Source organism: Oncorhynchus masou, unplaced genomic scaffold, assembly GCF_036934945.1.
Source record: "Oncorhynchus masou masou isolate Uvic2021 unplaced genomic scaffold, UVic_Omas_1.1 unplaced_scaffold_3643, whole genome shotgun sequence".
NCBI lineage: Eukaryota > Metazoa > Chordata > Actinopteri > Salmoniformes > Salmonidae > Oncorhynchus > Oncorhynchus masou.
The window spans coordinates 8,516-28,814 of NW_027010046.1; the positions used below are offsets into that span (position 1 = coordinate 8,516).

General features: G+C 48.7%; 2 long non-coding RNA genes across 2 annotated transcripts; both read right to left on the bottom strand.

The window, feature by feature from the left end:
* Positions 1 to 14,473: 14,473 nt before the first annotated feature.
* LOC135534603 (uncharacterized) lies at positions 14,474 to 15,770 on the bottom strand. Its single transcript, XR_010454710.1, has 3 exons — positions 15,684 to 15,770; positions 14,952 to 15,043; positions 14,474 to 14,610 (listed from the first exon to the last, which is right to left on the bottom strand). It is a non-coding gene; the product is annotated as an uncharacterized LOC135534603 (long non-coding RNA).
* A 3,068-nt stretch (positions 15,771 to 18,838) lies between these two features.
* LOC135534604 (uncharacterized) lies at positions 18,839 to 19,960 on the bottom strand. Its single transcript, XR_010454711.1, has 3 exons — positions 19,874 to 19,960; positions 19,145 to 19,301; positions 18,839 to 18,969 (listed from the first exon to the last, which is right to left on the bottom strand). It is a non-coding gene; the product is annotated as an uncharacterized LOC135534604 (long non-coding RNA).
* Between the last annotated feature and the right edge of the window lie 339 nt (positions 19,961 to 20,299).

The following is a 20,299-nucleotide window of genomic DNA, read 5'->3' on the forward strand; positions in this document are numbered from 1 at the left end:
CGCATGTGTGGTTCCCACCGTGGAAGCATGGAGGAGGAGGTGTGATGGTGCTTTGCCGGTGACACAATCAGTGATTTATTTAGAATTCAAGGCACACTTAACCAGCATGGCTACCACAGCATTCTGCAGCGATCCGCCATCCCATCTGGTTTGGGCTTAGTACTTCCGGCGCCGACAGAGATGGCCGCCGTCGCTGCCTCCTAGGAAACTATGCAGTTTTTTGTTTTTTTACGTGTTATTTACATTAGTACCCCAGGTCATCTTAGGTTTCATTACATACAGGGGGCGGGGCAGGGCCTCAAGCTGAACTCGCAAGACGGAGCTGCTCTTCTCCCGGGGAAGGACTGCCCGTTCCATGATCTCGCCATCACGGTTGACAACTCCATTGTGTCCTCCTCCCAGAGCGCTAAGAACCTTGGCGGGATCCTGGACAACACCCTGTCGTTCTCAACCAACATCATGGCGGTGGCCCGTTCCTGTAGGTTCATGCCTCTTACAACATCCGCAGAGTACGACCCTGCCTCACACAGGAAGCGGCGCAGGTCCTAATCCAGGCACTTGTCATCTTCCGTCTGATTACTGCAACTCGCTGTTGGCTGGGCTCCCTGCCTGTGCCATTAAACCCTACAACTCATCCAGAACGCCGCAGCCCGTCTGGTGTTCAACCTTCCCAAGTTCTCTCACGTCACCCCGCTCCTCCGCTCTCTCCCACTGGCTTCCAGTTGAAGCTCGTATCCGCTACAAGACCATGGTGCTTGCCTACGGAGCTGTGAGGGGAACGGCACCGCAGTACCTCCAGGCTCTGATCAGGCCCTACACCCAAACAAGGGCACTGCGTTCATCCACCTCTGGCCTGCTCGCTCCCTACCACTGAGGAAGTACAGTTCCCGCTCAGCCCAGTCAAAACTGTTCGCTGCTCTGGCCCCCAATGGTGGAACAAACTCCTCACGACGCCAGGACAGCGGAGTCAATCACCACCTTCCGGAGACACCTGAAACCCCACCTCTTCAAGGAATACCTAGGATAGGATAAGTAATCCTTCTCACCCCCCCCCCTTAAATGATTTAGATGCACTATTGTAAAGTGGCTGTTCCACTGGATGTCAGAAGGTGAATTCACTAATTTGTAAGTCGCTCTGGATAAGAGCGTCTGCTAAATGACTTAAATGTAAATGTAATACAGCCGAGAAGAACTACTGTATATAAGATCAGCGTCAACTCACCATCAGTACGACCAAGAATATGTTTTTCGCAACGCGGATCCTGTGTTCTGCCTTACAAACAAGACAATGGAATGGATCGCATGCAGCGACCCAAAAACGACCAAAAAGAGGGAAACGTGGCGGTCTTCTGGTCAGGCTATGGAGACGGGCACATCGTGCCCCACTTCCTAGCATTCTTCTTGCCAATGTCCAGTCTCTTGACAACAAGGTTGATGAAACCGAGCAAGGGTAGCATTCCAGGGGACATCAGAGACTGTAACGCCTCTGGTGCTTCACGGAAAACATGGATCACTGGAGAGACGCCTCGGATGCGGTGCAGCCAGCGGGTTTCTCCACACATCGCGCCGACAGAAACAAACACCTTTCTGGTAAGAAGAGGGGTGGGGGTGTATGCCTTATGGCTAACGAGGCATGGTGCGACAGAAACATACAGGAACTCAAATCCTTCTGTTCACCTGATTTAGAATCCCTCACAATCAAATGTAGACCGCATTATCTACCAAGAGAATTCTCTTCGATTATAATCACAGCCGTATATATCCCCCCCCAAGCAGACACATCGATGGCTCTGAATCTAACTTTTATTTAACTCTTTGCAAACTGGAAACCATTTATCCCGGAGGCTGCATTCATCGTTGTTGTGATTTTAACAAGGCTAATCTGAAAACAAGACTCCCTAAATTTTATCAGCATATCGATTGCGCTACCAGGCGGAAAAACCTTGGATCACTGTTACTCTAACTTCCGCGACGCATATAAGGCCCTGCCCCGCCCCCTTTCGGAAAAAGCTGACCACGACTCCATTTTGCTGATACCTGCCTACAGACAAAAGCAAAAAAGAAGCTCCCACGCTGAGGTCTGTCCAACGTCTGGTCCGACCAAGCTGACTCCACACTCCAAGACTGCTTCCATCACGTGGACTGGGGACATACTTCGTATTGCGTCAAATAACAATATTGACGAATACGCTGATTCGGTGTGCGAGTTCATTAGAACGTTGCTGTGAAGATGTCGTTCCCATAGCAACGACAAAACATTCCCAACCAGAAACCTTGGATTGATGGCATTCGTGAAACTGAAAGCGCAAATCACTGCTTTCAATCAGGGCAAGGTGTCTGGTAACATGACTGAATACAAACAATGCAGCTATTCCCTCCGTAAGGCTATCAAACAAGCTAAGCGTCAGTACAGAGACAAAGTAGAATCAAATTCAACGGCTCAGACACAAGAGGCATGTGGCAGGGTCTACAGTCAATCACGGACTACAGGAAATCCATCCCAGTCACGGACCAGGATGTCTTGCTCCAGGCAGACTAAATAACTTTTGCCCGCTTTGAGGACAATACAGTGCCACTGACACTGCCTGCAACGGAAAAATGTGTCTTCCTTCACTGCAGCCGAGGTGAGTAAAACATTTAAACGTGTTAACCCTCGCAAGGCTGCAGGCCCAGACGGCATCTCCAGCCGCGCCAGAGCATGCGCAGACCAGCTGGCTGGTGTTTTACGGACATATTCAATCAATCCCTATCAGTCTGCTGTTCCCATGCTTCAAGAGGGCCACCATTGTTCCTGTTCCCAAGAAAGCTAAGGTAACTGAGCTAAACGACTACCGCCCCGTAGCACTCACTTCGTCATCATGAAGAGAGAGACAAGTCAAGGACCATACACTCCACCCTACCTGACACCCAAGACCCACTCCAATTTGCTTACCGCCTCAAACAGGTCCACAGACGACAATCTCAACCACACTGCACACTGCCCTAACCCATCTGGAAAGAGGAATACCTATGTGAGAATGCTGTTCACCGACTACAGCTCGCACAACATAGTACCCAAGCTCGTCATCAAGCTCGAGACCCTGGGTCTCGACTCCGCCTGTGCAACTGGGTACTGGACTTCCTGACGGGCCGCCACTTCCCAGGTGAGGGTAGGTAACAACATCTCCCGCTGATCCTCAACACTGGGGCCCCACAAGGGTGGTTTGAGCCCCTTCCTGTACTCCCTGTTCACCCACGACTGCGTGGCCACGCACGCCTCCAACTCAATCAAGTTTGCGGACGACACAACAGTGGTAGGCTTGATTACCACAACGACGAGACGGCCTACAGGGAGGAGGTGAGGGCCCCCGGAGTGTGGTGTCAGGAAAATAACCTCACACTCAACGTCAACAAAACTAAGGAGATGATTGTGGACTTCAGGAAAACAGCAGGAGGGAACACCCCCCTATCCACATCGATGGAACAGTAGTGGAGAGAGTAGCAAGTTTTAATTTCTGGCATACACATCACAGACAAACTGAATTGGTCCACTCACACAGACAGCATTGTGAAGAAGGCGCAGCAGCGCCTCTTCAACCTCAGGAGGCTGAAGAAATTCGGCCTGTCACCAAAAGCACTCACAAACTTCTACAGATGCACACGAGAGCATCCTGCGGGCTGTATCACCGCCTGGTACGGCAACTGCTCCGCCCACAACCGTAAGGCTCTCCAGAGGGTGGTGAGGTCTGCACAACGCATCATCGGGCAAACTACCTGCCCTCCAGACACCTACACCACCCGATGTTACAGGAAGGCCATAAAGATCATCAAGGACAACAACCACCCGAGCCACTGCCTGTTCACCCCGCTATCATCCAGAAGGCGCAGGTCAGTACAGGTGCATCAAAGCTGGGACCGAGAGACTGAAAACAGCTTCTATCTCAAGGCCATCAGACTGTTAAACAGCCACCACTAACATTGAGTGGCTGCTGCCAACACACTGACACTGACTCAACTCCAGCCACTTTAATAATGGGAATTGATGGGAAATGATGTAAATATATCACTAGCCACTTTAAACAATGCTACCTTATATAATGTTACTTACCCTACATTATTCATCTAGTATGCACGTGTGATATACTGTACTCTATATCATCGACTGCATCCTTATGTAATACATGTATCACTAGCCACTTTAACTGATGCCACTTTGTCTACATACTCATCTCATATGTATATACTGTACTCGATACCATCTACTGTATCTTGCCTATGCTGCTCTGTACCATCACTCATTCATATATCCTTATAACATATTCTTTATCCTTACACTGTGTATAAGACAGTAGTTTAGGAATTCTTAGTTAGATTACTTGTTGGTTATTACTGCATTGTCGGAACTAGAAGCACAAGCATTTCAAGTACACTCGCATTAACATCTGCTAACCATGTGTATGTGACAAATAAATTTGATTTTGATTTGATTTGTTTTTCAACAGGACAATGACCCAACACACTTCCAGGAGGTGAAAGAGCTATTTGACCAAGAAGGAGAGTGATGGAGTGCTGCATCAGATGACCTGGCCTTCTATTTAATAACTAGACAAGTCAGTCACCCGACCTCAACCCAATTGAGATGGTTTGGGATGGGTCGGACAGCCCAGTGAAGGAAAAGCAGCCAACAAGTGCCAGCATATGTGGCAACTCCTTCAAGACTGTTGGAAAAGCATTCCAGGTGAAGCTGGTTGAGAGAATGCTAAGAGTGCAAAGCTGTCATCAAGTTAAAGGTGGCTGCTTTGAAGAATCTAAAATATATTTATTTGTTTAACACTTTTTTTGGTTACTACATGATTCCATATGTGCTATTTCATGGTTTTGACGTCTTCACTATTATTCTACAATGTAGAAAATAGTAAAAGTACACAAAACCCTGAATGAGTAGGTGTGTCCAAACTTTTGACTGGTACTCTATGGCCTATATTAAACCAAAGAAACAACTCATATCTCCCTTTACACCGATTACATTTTGATGTACCCATCTGGATAACCCTCCGTTCAAGTCCTTGGCGACTTTGAAGAATGTGGTTTTTTTTACGAACAACAAGACGAATTGGTCTAAGTCTATCGCAACGCTCTTAAAATGCCACAGACAAAAATAGTCAATTTACCATCATCACATCTCTTGAATGTGACGGCTTTACTTACCTCAAGTATTCAGATCAGACCCACCTCATCATTGGTGGCATTCAGATCAGACCCACCCCCATCATTGGTGGCATTCAGATCAGACCCACCCACCCACCCCCATCATTGGTGGCATTCAGATCAGACCCACCCTCATCATTGGTGGCATTCAGATCAGACCCACCCTCATCATTGGTGGCATTCAGATCAGACCCACCCTCATCATTGGTGGCATTCAGATCAGACCCACCCTCATCATTGGTGGCATTCAGATCAGATCAGACCCACTCCACCCACCCACCCACCCCCATCAATGGTGACAACTTTAGTGCATCCCACGTGAAAATCCCAAAAAAAAAAAAAAATATTGGTCCCCTTGTATGTCAGTCTCCACAGACTAGTGTCGCCCCAACAAAAATTATATTCTGCCCTGCGTCAATTGTATTTTTTTTCAATGCTTCCTCTTTCACCCTCCTCTTTAACTTCTTTTAAGACATTAGATGCCTTGTGTAGAAACTTCATTTGTAATGAAAAAAGGTCCCAAAAATCAGACTTTCCACTTTAACACGTCCAAAACGGGGCGGCAGGTAGCCTAGTGGTTAGAGGTAGAGGCGGCAGGTAGCCTAATGGTTAGAGTGTAGAGGCGGCAGGTAGACTAGTGGTTAGAGTGTAGAGGCGGCAGGTAGCCTAGTGGTTAGAGTGTAGAGAAGGCAGGGTAGCCTAGTGGTTAGAGTGTAGAGGCGGCAGGGTAGCCTAGTGGTTAGAGGTAGAGGCGGCAGGGTAGCCTAGTGGTGAGAGTGTAGAGGTGGCAGGGTAGCTTAGTGGTTAGAGTGTAGAGGTGGCAGGGTAGCCTATTGGTTAGAGTGTAGAGGTGGCAGGTAGCCTAGTGGTTAGAGTGTAGAGGTGGCAGGGTAGCCTAGTGGTTAGAGTGTAGAGGTGGCAGGGCAGCCTAGTGGTTAGAGTGTAGAGGTGGCAGGGCAGCCTAGTGGTTAGAGTGTAGAGGTGGCAGGGTAGCCTAGTGGGTTAGAGTGTAGAGGTGGCAGGGCAGCCTAGTGGTTAGAGTGGGAGGTGGCAGGGCAGCCTAGTGGTTAGAGTGTAGAGGTGGCAGGGTAGCCTAGTGGTTAGAGTGTAGAGGTGGCAGGGTAGCCTAGTGGTTAGAGGTAGAGGTGGCAGGGCAGCCTAGTGGTTAGAGTGTAGAGGTGGCAGGCAGCCTAGTGGTTAGAGTGTAGAGGTGGCAGGGTAGCCTAGTGGTTAGAGTGTTGAGGTGGCAGGGTAGCCTAGTGGTTAGAGTGTAGAGGTGGCAGGGTAGCCTAGTGGTTAGAGTGTAGAGGTGGCAGGGTAGCCTAGTGGTTAGAGTGTAGAGGTGGCAGGGTAGCCTAGTGGTTAGAGTGTAGAGGTGGCAGGGTAGCCTAGTGGTTAGAGTGTAGAGGGGTAGCCTAGTGGTTAGAGTGTAGAGGTGGCAGGGTAGCCTAGTGGTTAGAGTGTGTGATGTGGCAGGGTAGCCTAGTGGTTAGAGTGTAGAGGTGGCAGGGTAGCCTAGTGGTTAGAGGTAGAGGTGGCAGGTAGCCTAGCCTAGTAGCCTAGCCTAGCTGGGACGAGTAACCAAAAGGTTGCAAGTTCAAATCCCGAGCTGACAAGGTACAAATCTGTCGTTCTGCCCCTTGAACAGGCAGTTAACCCACTGTTCCTAGGCAGTCATTGAAAATAAGAATTTGTTCTTAACTGACTTGCCTAGTTAAGTAAAGGTAAAAAAAAAAAACAAGTTAGGTGGCATTTTTTGCCCAACTTTAGATATCACTAATTGGGCATTTCAGCTGAGCGATTTTAAAAAGGAAGAAATAAAAAATTCACCCAAAACAGCTAATTCACACTGTTAAGTAGACACTGTTAAATAACACTAATACGTGATATATATATATTTTTGTAAACAAATGTTTCATTTGGTCATTATAATAAGTTGGTAGCAACATGATGCAGCTGAAGTTGACTTTACAATGCTCTTCGATAAAGGGCTGGGCTAGTTGCTACAAGCAATAACGATACAACCCAATACACCCTGGAATGAAGAGGTGAACAAACAGGAGAAATGTAGTTCAGCCTCTTAAATTACACATTTCTCAAGGTAGGATTACCGCAAAAATATGATCAATGGCTCATCTGAGAGTAGATATCGCACCGTAGACACGCTGTCCGTTCCGGTGTGTACATACAGTAGACACGCGGTCCGTTCCGGTGTGTACACAGTAGACACGCGGTCCGTTCCGGTGTGTACATACAGTAGACACGCTGTCTGTTCCGGTGTACATACAGTAGACACGCTGTCCGTTCCAGTGTGTACATACAGTAGATACGCTGTCCGTTCCGGGTTGTATATACAGTAGACACGCTGTCCGCTTCCGGGTTGTATACAGTAGACACGCTGTCCGTTCCGGGTTGTACATACAGTAGACACGCTGTCCGTTCCGGTGTGTACATACAGTAGACACTCTGTCCATTCCGGGTTGTATATACAGTAGACACGCTGTCCGTCCGGGTTGTATATACAGTAGACACGCTGTCCGCTCCGGTGTACATACAGTAGACACGCTGTCCGCCCGGTGTGTACATACAGTAGACACGCTGTCCGTTCCGGGTTGTACATACAGTAGACACGCTGTCCGGCCCGGGTTGTACATACAGTGACACGCTGTCCATTCCGGTGTGTACATACAGTACATGTACAGTAGACACGCTGTCCATTCCGGTGTACATACAGTAGACACGCTGTCCGGGGTTGTACATACAGTAGACACGGGTCCTCCCGGGTTGTACATACAGTAGACACGCTGTCCGTTCCGGGTTGTACATACAGTAGACACGCTGTCCGTTCCCGGCTGTGCCACAGTAGACACGCTGTCCGTTCCGGGTTGTACATACAGTAGACACGCTGTCCATTCCGGGTGTACATACAGTAGACACGCTGTCCGTTCCGGTGGTGCTACAGTAGACACGCTGTCCGTTCGGGTTGTACATACAGTAGACACGCCTGTCCTGCTCCGGGTTGTGGCACAGTAGACACGCTGTCCGGCCCGGTGTACATACAGTAGACACGCGGTCCGGCTCCGGGTTGCGCGAGCAGTAGACACGCTGTCCGTTCCCGGTTGGGCATACAGTAGACACGCTGTCCGGGCTCCGGGTTGTACATACAGTAGACACGCTGTCCATTCCGGTGTACATACAGTAGACACGCTGTCCGCCTGCATGTACAGTAGACACGCTGCACCTGCTCCGTGTGTACACAGCAGACACGCTGTCCGTTCCGGGTTGTACATACAGTAGACACGCTGTCCGTTCCGGGTTGTACATACAGTAGACACGCTGTCCGTTCCGGGTTGTACATACAGTAGACACGCTGTCCGTTCCCGGTTGTACATACAGTAGACACGCTGTCCGTTCCGGGTTGTACATACAGTAGACGCGCTGTCCATTCCGGTGTGTACATACAGTAGACACGCTGTCCGTTCCGGGTGTGTACATACAGTAGACACGCTGTCCGTTCCGGGTTGTACATACAGTAGACACGCTGTCCGTTCCGGGTTGTACATACAGTAGACACGCTGTCCGTTCCGGTGTGTACATACAGTAGACACGCGGTCCGTTCCGGGTTGTACATACAGTAGACACGCTGTCCGTTCCGGGTTGTACATACAGTAGACACGCGGTCCGTTCCGGGTTGTACATACAGTAGACACGCTGTCCGTTCCGGGTTGTACATACAGTAGACACGCGGTCCGTTCCGGTGTGTACATACAGTAGACACAGTCTGTTCTGATTTTTCTCTTAATGTATTAGTTTGTTTGTTTTCTTCCTCTTGTTCAGTGTGGAGACTTCTTATCTGTTGTCTTATATAGAAAAATAATTATTTAAATATTTTTTTCGAAATAAATAAAGCAGCCATTCTCTGCACCAGCGTTCCCGAGCCCGTTTCCAAACCTGTTTGTGCTCTATAGCGAAATCCACATGACAACAAGCAAATAAGACAACACAAACAGATCTGGGACCGGGCTATTGTTCATATAGCATCTTCATAAAATGTGTGTGTGTGTGTACTAGACTATATACCTCATTCTCCCTCTTCTTCTTCTTCTTCTCCTCCTCCTCCATTCTTCCCTGCAGCTTCTCCTCCAGCCGGTCTTTGTCCTTGCAGAGTGAGATGTAGCACTCCTGCACTGCCACCATCTCTCCATTCACCTCACACAGCTTGGCTCTATCCAGAGAAGACAGGATTATCGTTGTGGGCGAGGTTATACAGGAGACCTCCTGTTCCCGACTGAGATAGCAGAGTATGGTTCATATGCTGCCCAGCAGACACTTTTACTCAGAGCGACTTACATGCAGGTGGCAGGTAGAGACAGGTAGAGACTTACAGACAGAGACTTACAGACAGAGACTTACAGACAGAGACTTACAGGTAGAGACTTACAGGTAGAGACTTACAGGCAGAGACTTACAGGCAGAGACGGGCAGGTAGAGACTTACAGGCAGAGACGGGCAGGTAGAGACGGACAGGTAGAGACTTACAGGTAGAGACATACAGGTAGAGACATACAGGCAGAGACTTACAGGCAGAGACTTACAGGCAGAGACTTACAGGCAGAGACTTACAGGCAGAGACATACAGGTAGAGACTTACAGGTAGAGACTTACAGGTAGAGACTTACAGGCAGAGACATACAGGTAGAGACTTACAGGTAGAGACTTACAGGTAGAGACTTACAGGTGGCAGGTAGAGGCAGGTAGAGACTTACAGGCAGAGACGGAGTAGGCGGACAGGTAGAGACTTACAGGCAGAGACTTACAGGCAGAGACTTACAGGTAGAGACTTACAGGCAGAGACTTACAGGTAGAGACTTACAGGCAGAGACGGGCAGGTAGAGACGGGCAGGTAGAGACTTACAGGTAGAGACTTACAGGTAGAGACGGGCAGGTAGAGAGACTTACAGGCGGCAGGTAGAGACTTACAGGCGGGCAGATAGAGACTTACGAGGCGGGCAGATAGAGACTTACAGGCGGGCAGATAGAGACTTACAGGCGGGCAGATAGAGACTTACAGGCGGGCAGATAGAGACTTACAGGCGGGCAGATAGAGACTTACAGGCGGGCAGATAGAGACTTACAGGCGGGCAGATAGAGACTTACAGGCGGGCAGATAGAGACTTACAGGCGGGCAGGTAGGGAGACTTACAGGCGGGCAGGTAGAGACTTACAGGTGGCAGGTAGAGAGACTTACAGGCGGGCAGGTAGAGAGACTTACAGGCAGGCAGGTAGAGAGACTTACAGGCGGGCAGGTGAGAGACTTACAGGTGGCAGGTAGAGACTTACAGGCGGGCAGGTAGAGAGACTTACAGGCGGGCAGGTAGAGAGACTTACAGGCGGGCAGGTAGAGAGACTTACAGGTGGCAGGTAGAGACTTACAGGCGGGCAGGTAGAGAGACTTACAGGTGGCAGGTAGAGACTTACAGGTGGGCAGGTAGAGACTTACAGGCGGGCAGGTAGAGAGACTTACAGGTGGCAGGTAGAGGACTTACAGGTGGGCAGGTAGAGACTTACAGGCGGGCAGGTAGAGACTTACAGGTGGCAGGTAAGAGACTTACAGGCGGGCAGGTAGAGACTTACAGGCGGGCAGGTAGAGACTTACAGGCGGGCAGGTAGGAGACTTACAGGCAGGCAGGCAGAGACTTACAGGTGGCAGGTAGAGACTTACAGGCGGGCAGGTAGAGACTTACAGGCGGGCAGGTAGAGACTTACAGGCGGGCAGGTAGAGACTTACAGGCGGGCAGGTAGAGACAGGTAGAGACTTACAGGTGGCAGGTAGAGACTTACAGGCGGGCAGGTAGAGACAGGTAGAGACTTACAGGTGGCAGGTAGAGACTTACAGGCGGGCAGGTAGAGACAGGTAGAGACTTACAGGTGGCAGGTAGAGACTTACAGGTAGCAGGTAGAGACTTACAGGCGGGCAGGTAGAGACTTACAAGTGGCAGGTAGCCTAGTGATTAAGAGCGAAAAGGTCGCTGGTGTTCGAATCCCCAAGCCGACAAGGTCAGAAATCTGTCGATGTGCCCTTGAGCGAGGCACTAAACTTCAATTTCCCCTGTAAGTCGTATGCGATCACTGCGGGAATTGACCCCAGGGCCAAGCCGTTGCCACACACAGGAGCCCTTACTGTAGCTGTTGCATCTGCAGCTGGTGGTGTGCCGTGATGTCATCTATCTGAGCTGTGTGTTCCAGGGCGAGTTCTGAACGAACGCGGTTCACTACGTCATCTCTGAACTGCTGCTGGGTTCGCTCATACCTGGACCACACACACACACACACACACAGAGACACACACACACACACACACACAGAGACACACACACACACACACACACACACAGAGACCCACACACACACACACACACACAGAGACACACACACACAGTAGTAGTTCAATGAGTCATTACACACCTGCACAGTCGCTCATTTTCCCATATGATGACTGGTATCCATTAGGAAATGATCTGTGTTATACAGCACACCAGCTATACAGAGATACAACTATTCTCTCTCTAGGGATGCCAGGACGCAGACATTCACATATCTGCCAACCGCAACACCCCAGACGAACCTCTGAGCAGCCTCCTGCTTCTCCTGGTCCAGTTCCTGAATCATCTCTCTCATCTTGGTACACAGCTCTGAGTTCGCCCCCTTCACTTTCTCCTCCCTCTGCTTCAGCTCCACGTTCTTCTTCTCCAGAGTCTGGGAGGAGGACAGACCGACAGACGGACAACTATGAGAATGTAACACCGAGGTGGGTGCTGGAAAAAGCTGTTGATAAATCATAATAATAACGCCATTTAGAATACACTTTTATCCAAAGCAAAGCAACTCAACTACATACATACATACATACATTTTTTTAATACATATGGCTGGTCCCGGGAATCGAACCCACTAAATCAAATCACATTTTATTGGTCACATACACATGGTTAGCAGATGTTAACGTAATAACCAACGCGTAATCGAACCTAACAATTTCACAACAACTACCTTATACACACAAGTGTAAAGGAATGAATAAGAATATGTACATAATAATATATGAATGAGTGATGGTACAGAACGGCATAGGAAAGATGCAGTAGATGGTATAGAGTACAGTATATATATATATATACACGTGGGGAGAACAAGTATTTGATAACCTGCCAAATCGGCAGTGTTTCCTACTTACAAAGCATGTAGAGGTCTGTCAGTTTTATCATATGTTCACTTCAACTGTGAGAGACGGAATCCAACACAAAAATCCAGAAAATCACATTGTATGATTTAAGTAATTAGTTATATATTATATAATAGTTGTTCTCCCCACTGTATGAGATTAGTGTAGGTTATGTAAACATTATATGAAGTGGCATTATTTAACTTGACTGGTGATACTTTTATTACATTCAATGTTTTATATCCCGGCGTAGCGAAAGCACCGTGCTCTACCAACGGAGTTATCATGCACTGAGACTTCAGTTCAAACAGACATACCATCTTCACACAACCGTGTCAAACCAGAACTACACTTGATGGGCTTGTCACAGATTGGTTGAGCTCAGCTTGGTGCAGCTCAAGTGTGTGAAAAGCCTTCTAGAATCTTTATCAAATGAGGAATAACCTCGAGGCGTTCTTGTAGGCGCTGCCTGTCCTCCTGCAGTCTGGACAGCTCTTTCTGGGAAGCTACATCTGGATGTGGGTCCATTGGTCTGGTTTCTGCTGGGTCTCTGGTCTGTTCCTGGTCGAGCTGGGTCTGTAGCTGGGTCTGTAGCTGGGTCTGTAGCTCGTTCACCTGCAGGGATGGGATCCGGACAAGAAAGAAAATATGAACTTTTGACTATGGGGGTATGTGGGTTTTAATTATACACTCGAGGATGAATCCGAAGAGGGAATTATCTTTATTTCATGTTTATTTAACCAGGAAAGAGCCTCGAGTTTATAGAAACCTCTTTTGCAAGGGCGACCTGAAAATCCTCAGAAAAAAAAAGAAAAGAAATCCCATCACTAACCTGTCCCTGTGAGTCCCGGAGATGGTCCTGCAGCTGACTGATCCTCTGCCTCTTTCCCTTCAGACTGGCCAGACAGCGCTGTAACTCTGCCCGGAGCTCCTTCACAGCCAAGTCCTCCTTCTCTCTGGGCAGCTTTGGGTTGGGCTCAGACACTCCCAACAGAGGAGTGCTACGGGACAGAAGGCCTTTTAATCCAAATCAATTTACAGACCGTGCAGAAGTTTCTGTATTATGTTGGTGGTGCTTGCGGATTTGAACCAACGACTTGGCGTTACAAGCACCATTACCAACTGAGCCATTTCTCTGAACCACAAACAATACACCTGGAAAAGTATCTTAAGAGATAAGAATGGCGGTCTGGAGCTGATAAACTGAACAGGGTTGGGGCCTCAATTCTGTTTCAATCCCAGTCAAACTGATATTTTAACTTCTCATTTAGTTAAACTTCCTGAATTTGACTGAAATGAAATGGAATTGACTCAACCCTAAAACTGAACCAAATAGAAAACATGAAGTTTATGTCTAATAAAAAAAACAGAAAACGTATGCTCTTTCTCTTTCTTTTCTTCCACCAGATCTACTGTGTTATATTCTCCTACATTCAATTAACATTTTCACAAACTTCAGAATGTTTCCATTCAAATGATACCAAGAATATGCATATCCTTGGCTCTGGGGCTGAGCTACAGGCAGTTAGATGTGGTATGTCTTCTGCCTCTGGGGCTGAGCTACAGGCAGTTAGATGTGGGTATGTCTTCTGCCTCTGGGGCTGAGCTACAGGCAGTTAGATGAGGGTATGTCTTCTGCCTCTGGGGCTGGAGCTACAGGCAGTTAGATGTGGGTATGTCTTCTGCCTCTGGGGCTGAGCTACAGGCAGTTAGATGTGGGTATGTCTTCTGCCTCTGGGGCTGAGCTACAGGCAGTTAGATTTGGGTATGTCTTCTGCCTCTGGGGCTGAGCTACAGGCAGTTAGATGTGGGTATGTCTTCTGCCTCTGGGGCTGAGCACAGGCAGTTAGATGAGGGTATGTCTTCTGCCTCTGGGCTGAGCTACAGGCAGTTAGATGAGGGTATGTCTTCTGCCTCTGGGGCTGAGCTACAGGCAGTTGGATGTGGAGTTTTTCAGGCGGAAATTGAGAACAAAAGGTTGCACCCATAACAGGTTAAAGGGCACAAATAGTAAAGTGTTACATTGCGTACCTGTGAATTGGTCCGTTCTCACAGCGAGTCTTCTTGATCCCCAGGTCTACATAGGAGTCAGACAGCTGGTTCTCCCAGATGTCTCCTCCGGTCACCTCGGCAGAGAGGACTCCGTGTTTCACAACAGACTCATACAGACAGATCTGCTCCTTCAACTCAGACAACTCCTCCTGAGAAGGAGAAATAATATGTTATCTTCCATTTTTTAACTGCTATAATAAGGCATTAGAAATAAAACCTTACATATAAACAGGTAGTAAAAGGTTGATCTGCGCAGTCAGATCCTGTAGAAACCAAGAGGTGACAGACGTGTTATAACCACTAAAGAAGGCATTATAAAGTCTCACTGACGCTTATAACAGGTAAAAGTTGATCTGCTGTAGGAAACCAAAGAGAGCGGTTTTATATGATACATTTAACTCAACAAGTGAAGCAGAAACAAAAGTAAAGTGTTTGCGTGATAAACGTTTTTTCAATATTCTACATTTCTGGATACAAACCACAGGAATACCTGCAAGGCTTTGTTCATGTTGTCACTCATGGTCTTGGCTGACTGAGTCTGTTGTAGTTTCATTTGCAGCTGGCCCATCTCCTGGACTGAACCTAAAGGACAAAACAGGTGGTTGACAGAGGGGGCGTTGACAAACAGGTGGTGGACAGAGGGGGCGTCGACAACCAGGTGGTGGACAGAGGGGCGTCGACAACCAGGTGGTGGACAGAGGGGCGTCGACAACCAGGTGGTGGACAGAGGGGGCGTCGACAACCAGGTGGTGGACAGAGGGGGCGACAAACAGGTGGTGGACAGAAGGGGCGTCGACAAACAGGTGGACAGAGGGGCGTCGACAAACAGGTGGTGGACAGAGGGGGCTTCGGTCAAACAGGTGGTGGACAGAGGGGGCTTGACAAACAGGTGGTGGACAGAGGGCGTCGACAAACAGGTGGTGGACAGAGGGGCGTGGCCAAAACAGGTGGTGACAGAGGGGCGGCGACAAACAGGTGGTGGACAGAGGGGGCTTCGACAAACAGGTGGTGGACAGAGGGGGCTTGACAAACAGGTGGTGGACAGAGGGGGCTTCGACAAAAGGTGGTGGACAGAGAGGACAAACAGGTGGTGGACAGAGGGGGCTTCGACAAACAGGTGGTGGACAGAGGGGGCTTCGGCGGTGGACATGAACAAGCATTTCCCAAGGTGGTGACAGACGGACACAGATCCGGACACACACACGGACACACGGCCACACACCGGTCTGTAGCAGTTTGGCACACTGCTGCTGGCTCTCCTGTAGGCGCTGTGTGAGAGTGTTGATGACTCCTGCTCTCTCCACCTGCTCCTCCCTCTCCACGTCTCTCCTGCTGCCTCACCTGATCACGCAGACCCTGGACCACCTCCGCCTGGATGATACCACAGCCACTGAAGTGGTTAGTCCGGGATTCACCGACAGCAATGTGACAACTCTTCGGTTCACAGTCTATCGTGACCCGAGATTACCCAGGACCAATACAGCAAATTTCACCACCGGATTATTTTAAAGCCTTCGGTTATAATAGATCACTACATTGTCATATGCATGCTTGAACCTCTTACAATGTCTCATTAGCTCAAGATAATCAAAATAATCAAGATAATCAAGTGTGATACCCAAAGAACAAGCGCTAAGTGATCATGTTTACTGGTTAATATGGAGGTCAACATCATTCCACTGGGTCCTGACCTGATCTTCCAGGGCCTGATCGCAGGCGTCCAGTCTCTGCTGTAACGCCAACAGCTTGGCGTCGTGCTGCTCTCTGACCACGGTCAGGTCTCTGTCGTGGTTGCTCTGGAGTCTCCGACAGACTGTCTGACTTTCCACAGTTCTGTCATCTGCTGCTGCATGCTGTCCACCGCTGCCTCCGCCACACGCTGCTTCTTGGTGTTCTGGAGGGAGACAGACACACACAGAGAAACACACAGAGAAACACACAGAGACACACACAGAGACACACACAGAGACACACACAGAGACACACAGAGACACACACAGAGACAGAGACAGACGACAGAAACACAGACACAGACAGACGACACACACACAGAGAAACACACAGAGACACACACAGAGACACACACAGAGACACACAGAGACACACACAGAGACACACAGAGACACACACAGAGACACACACAGAGACAGACGACACACACAGAAACACAGACACTTGTATTCCGCAGGCTTATTCTCACCACCCTCCCATAGTGTGCACTGCACACTCCCATTGTGAATCTTGGGGGCCAACCATAGTGTCTATAACAGGGCCTAACCCTGTTCCCCGGAGAGCTACCCTCCTGTAGGTTCGAGTCAAAACCTACAGGAGAGTGTCTCTACTGTAAGTGACTCCTGTGTAAGAGTCTGCTAAATGACTCACTACTGTAAGAGATTCTGAATAAGAGTCTGCTAAATGACTAGAATGTAAATAAAATACGGCAGGCCAACTCATTAGGTTCTAATGAAATAAAAATAAAAACATATTCATATTATTATTCATTATTCATGTTTCTTTGACTTTGCCTAATATTAATAAACGATTGTGTAGACTATATTACATGGATTTCTTAGACTTTTTCAAGTGGCTTGTAGGTTGCATGAGGCCTGTCGATGTCAGTGGCTTGTAGGCTGTGTAAGAGGCCTGTTTCCATGTCAGTGGCTTGTAGGTTGTGTGCGGAGGCCTGTCGATGTCAGTGGCTTGTAGGCTGTGCGGAGGCCTGTCGATGTCAGTGGCTTGTAGGCTGTGTGCAGTGGAGGCCTGTCGATGTCAGTGGCTTGTAGGCTGTGTGCGGAGGCCTGTCGATGTCAGTGGCTTGTAGGCTGTGTGTGGAGGCCTGTCGATGTCAGTGGCTTGTAGGCTGTGTGGGAGGCCTGTCGATGTCAGTGGCTTGTAGGCTGTGTGCGGAGGCCTGTCGATGTCAGTGGCTTGTAGGCTGTGTGTGGAGGCCTGTCGATGTCAGTGGCTTGTAGGCTGTGTGCGGAGGCCTGTCGATGTCAGTGGCTTGTAGGCTGTGTGTGGAGGCCTGTCGATGTCAGTGGCTTGTAGGCTGTGTGCGGAGGCCTGTCGATGTCAGTGGCTTGTAGGCTGTGTGCGGAGGCCTGTCGATGTCAGTGGCTTGTAGGCTGTGTGCGGAGGCCTGTCGATGCTAAATGTGTTTGTTAATTAACGAGACCAGGACAATAACCGGGCTGACAAAATGACAGCCACAGCTCTCGATACAACTTTCTAATCCAACTGACTAGAAATTGAATACAGGTCTCCCATTAACAACCCAGGTGTAAAGCCAACCGGTGCCAACCCGGTGTAAAGCCAACCGGGTGTAAAGCCAACCCGGGTGTAAAGCCAACCCGGGTGTAAAGCCAACCCGGGTGTAAAGCAACCCAGGTGCAAAGCCAACCCGGTGCAGCCAACCCGTGCAAAGCCAACCCGGTGCAAAGCCAACCCGCAGCAAAGCCAACCCGGCAAAGCCAGCCCGGTAAATCCAACCCGGGTGTAAATCCAACCCGGTAAAGCCAACCTGGTGTAAAGCCAACCCAGGTGTAAAGCCAACCCAGGTGCAAAGCCAACCCGGTGTGAAGCCAACCTGGGTGTAAAGCCAACCCGGTGGGAAGCCAACCCGGTGTAAAGCCAACCTGGGTGTAAAGCCAACCCGGTGTGTGCAAAGCCAACCCGGGTGTAAAGCCAACCTGGGTGTAAATAACCCGGTAAAGCCAACCCCGGTGTAAAGCCAACCCAGGTAAAGCCAACCCAGTGTGCAACCCGGGTGTAAAGCCAACCCGGGTGGGAAGCCAACCCAGGTGTAAAGCCAACCCAGGTGTAAAGCCAACCCAGTGTAAAGCCAACCCAAATAACCCCGGTGTAAAGCCAACCCGGGTGTAAAGCTAACCCAAAATACATTATCGCCATGGTAACATCAACAGACATCAACCGCACTGATCTCGGTCAGTAAGGGCCTGAACCTGCAGCTCCAGAGACGTAACGCTAGTCTGGCAGCAGCACCTCCCTCTCCTTGGCCTCCATCACTCTGGAGGACTCCCTTCAGACTCACAGCCAGACCCTCCTTCTCATCTGGGAGGAGGGAAACAGAGAGAAAAACATCTTGGTATTCAGGTGTGACAGGTGCATTCAGTTCTGCCATGAGACGGCCTGGAGCTCACAACCTCCACAATAAAAACACACCGCTCAAAGCTCATCCCTCGCTTAGCCAGCAGAGCGTCGGTTGTCTAGTAGGGATTCAGATCTAAGGAAACATGTTACGGTGAGCTTTCCACTTTGACCACACACGCCGTGACAGTTCATGAAGTGGGTCAGTAGACTGAGCTAACTCGGTATCATGCTAGCGTCTGGTTTCAGTGTCCACGCACCTCTCACGATGGCAAACTGATGCTCCAAGTATCTCATATTGCGCCTTGAATCCTCCAGTTTCTGCTCCAGGTCTTCGATCTGTCTCAGCTGGGCCTTGTTGAGGATCTGGAGCTGGGCTAGCTGCTGAGTGTCTGCAGTACCTGGGACACACGCAACAACAAATAATCTCTATCAATAAACAACAACAGAACAGTCAAATTTTCCATACATCCTAGTAAAATATCCGAAAAAAAAAAAAGAAATGTCATGTAATGCTTTGGCCAACTTTGTCAAAAGATCATGAATAGCCAACCAAGACAATGTGAAAAGACTTACTCTGTGCCGAGTCCAGGAAGTCTCTCTGCAGCTGGTCATAGTGGTCGTCAAGCTGCTGGTGGGGGACCTCGGAGGTGAACATCTTGGGCTGAATGGCAGGCTGGTAGGGGTTGTAGTTGGCCTTATAACAGTCTGCTGATACCACACTGTCAAACTTCTACAGGAAGACAACAGAACAACAGTGAGACAATAAATCAATTTGATCAGCCCGAAACTAACGCATTTCAATGCATTAATACTGGTAACATGCAGTCACATTACTGTCCTTAAAAAAATGTTTTATTATTTTTTTACATATAAAATAAATCGACTCGTCAAAATCTTGTTGAATACCTCCAATAGAAGTCCAATTTAGAAGTCCAATTTTTACAAAATATGTCAGCTGATACTGGATAAATGGTCTCGTCCCGCTTCATAACTGGGTTGACGATCTGCTGCTACTCTGTGCTGTACTGCACTCAATACTTATCTTTGGCTTAACTACACTGCTTGTAATGACTATATGCTGTCTTCATATACATGCCACCTAATAAGTTTAGTTTTATTGTGTATGTGTGAGTTAAGTTTTGTTTTGTCCTCTAAATTGACTGTCCCATTCAACAGTACAATGAATGTCATTGTTAGTATTGCTGTCTTTTTTTATTTGAAAATAATAAACATATAATTTAAAATAAATAATCTTGAAGTAAAAAAAAAAAAAAATACAAAATCAAATATGACCCCACTCACTTGGACATGTTTCCTGGTGCTGTTCTGATCCTCACCAGCGTAGTTCTGCTCGCCCCCATGGCCCCCCACCACTCTCTGGTATTCCACCCCAGGGAGAACAGCCCCACGTGGTACAGCTCATCTCCATACCCCCCTTCCTCCGTGGAGAAATCAGGAGCCGGCTGCTGCAGACTGCTCAGTACCTACGTGGTGTATGTGCAACCCTCACCATGGCCATAGTGCTGCTCTTCCTGTTTGGAGAGGAATTAAGTGTTTGTTGTTTTTAACCGCGTGACTTCAGTTGCACCTAAAATATCACAAAGGGCTGCATTTGAAGAGTCTCTGGCTCATAATTAAAAACCTTGGGGCTGGTTTCCCAGACACAGATTGAGCCTAAGAAACATTTCCAAAGAGATGAACATCCTCGAAACATCCTTTTAGTTCAGG